The sequence below is a fragment of the Microtus ochrogaster genome, chromosome 10 (genome assembly GCF_000317375.1).
Source record: "Microtus ochrogaster isolate Prairie Vole_2 chromosome 10, MicOch1.0, whole genome shotgun sequence".
Classification (NCBI taxonomy): domain Eukaryota; kingdom Metazoa; phylum Chordata; class Mammalia; order Rodentia; family Cricetidae; genus Microtus; species Microtus ochrogaster.
Window position 1 is genome coordinate 45545149 of NC_022016.1, and position 1787 is coordinate 45546935.

Sequence of the window (1787 nt, forward strand, 5' to 3'; positions counted from 1 at the left end):
CATTGCTCTGCCAGTGAGCAGCACACTCCCTACAGGTCAGGCTTGAATCAAGCCGAGTACACAGTCAGGCTAACACACTCGGCTCACTGCTTTTAACTTTGGATTTTTCCAATCAAACCAATATCACAGCCTCCTGTAGGAAGCTTGCTTGCTGGGCCTTTCCTTCTCAGACAGAGAATACAAACAGCAAATGCATCAGTCTATGCTCAGCAATGAACCTTGGAGACATGGCAGCTAAGATACCAGAGGGGAGGGAAGTGTAAGAGTTCCACAGTGGCTGGACACGGAGACATACACATGTGATCCCACATCTCAGGAGGCTGAGGCAGGAGCATCACAAGTTGTACACTATACTTGGTCAAATTAGACCTCAAAAAAAGTCACTTGAAAGAGAGATTGAATCTTTAATAATTTTTCTTTTTTTTCTTTCTATTTTTGTAGTGCTGGGATTCAAAGCCAGAGCTTTAAGCACTCCATCCCAGGCGATAGGCTGGCCTTGCACTTGTAATCTTTCTGCCTCAGTTTCTGATCCCCAATCAGATACATTTTGGATATTTAAAATTTGGATCAGAGCATTGTAAAAGACACTAGGAATCCTAGCTCATTGCCCAAGTGGTGGTGGCACACACCTATAATCCCAGCACGCAGGGGGCAGAGGCAGGCAGATGTCTAAGAAAAAGGTCAATCTGCTCTAAAGAGTGAGTTCCAGGACAACCAGTGCTATACATACACACACACACACACACACACACACACACACACACACACCCTGTGTGGGGGAAAGAAAAACAAATATCCTAGGTCTTTATGTGAAGGTACGAAGATCAGGAGTTCAAGGTCAACCTCAAATATAAAGCAAGTTTGAGATCAGCATGGATTCACAGGATGTTGACTCAAATCAAAGAAAGGAAGGAAGGAAGGAAGGAAGGAAGGAAGGAAGGAAGGAAGGAAGGAAGGAGAACATTGTCCACTTATGACCACTTAAGACAACGATGAAAATTTTACGAACAAGATGACACCGGACTAAGAATCATTGGGTCAGCACCAAGCTCCAGGCTCCCCCAAGTCCATCTGGGGTTGTCCTCTCAATATTGGCAGTGGAAGAACTTTTCCCAAGAATCACACACAGGGTAACAGTGTACAGACATCAGGCCATGCCTATGACAATGCAAGAACATCCCTCCAATGCCCAGGGCAGCTAACATCCAGAGTCTTAGGGCTGAAACCACAGTAGGGCTGGTCCCCAAGAAAGCAGCCTCAGGGATCCTCCCTCCAACCAAGGAAACCTATAGCACTTCTCTCCCAGACACAGCCCCCTCATCACAGCTCACCGGTTAAAGGTAACATGAGCAAACTGAATCCCAAAGAAGCGGCTCTCAGGCTGCTTTTCGTCCTTGTCCTGGTATTTATACCTGCCAGTCAGCAGACCACCTGCAGGAAGACAGCAGTCAGAACCTGGTCCAGACTCCTCCCAGAGACAGCCAGGTCATTCCCTGCTAGGAACTGAAGAACAGGAGGGAGTAAGAAATGAGGAGATCCAGGAACCCCTTCTCGAAGCTCCAGACTTCCCAGGTCTGAGATGAGCATCCACCAGGCCATCAATAGTGGGAACACAGGCCAGGCATGTCCACCCACCCACACAAACACATGGCCGGTCCCCATGAGAGCCCTTACCAGCCAAAGGATTGAAGGCATAGAATCTCAATCCAAAGTGTCTGAGACAGGGGAAGAGCTCCTTCTCCACCTGCCGGGTGGTGGCATTGTACATGCCCTGCAGGGAGACATTT

General features: G+C 48.0%; 1 pseudogene; it reads right to left on the minus strand.

Annotated features, from left to right (window-relative positions):
- LOC101988821 overlaps positions 1-1787 on the minus strand; it is a 7420-nt pseudogene that overhangs the window by 2250 nt on the left and 3383 nt on the right.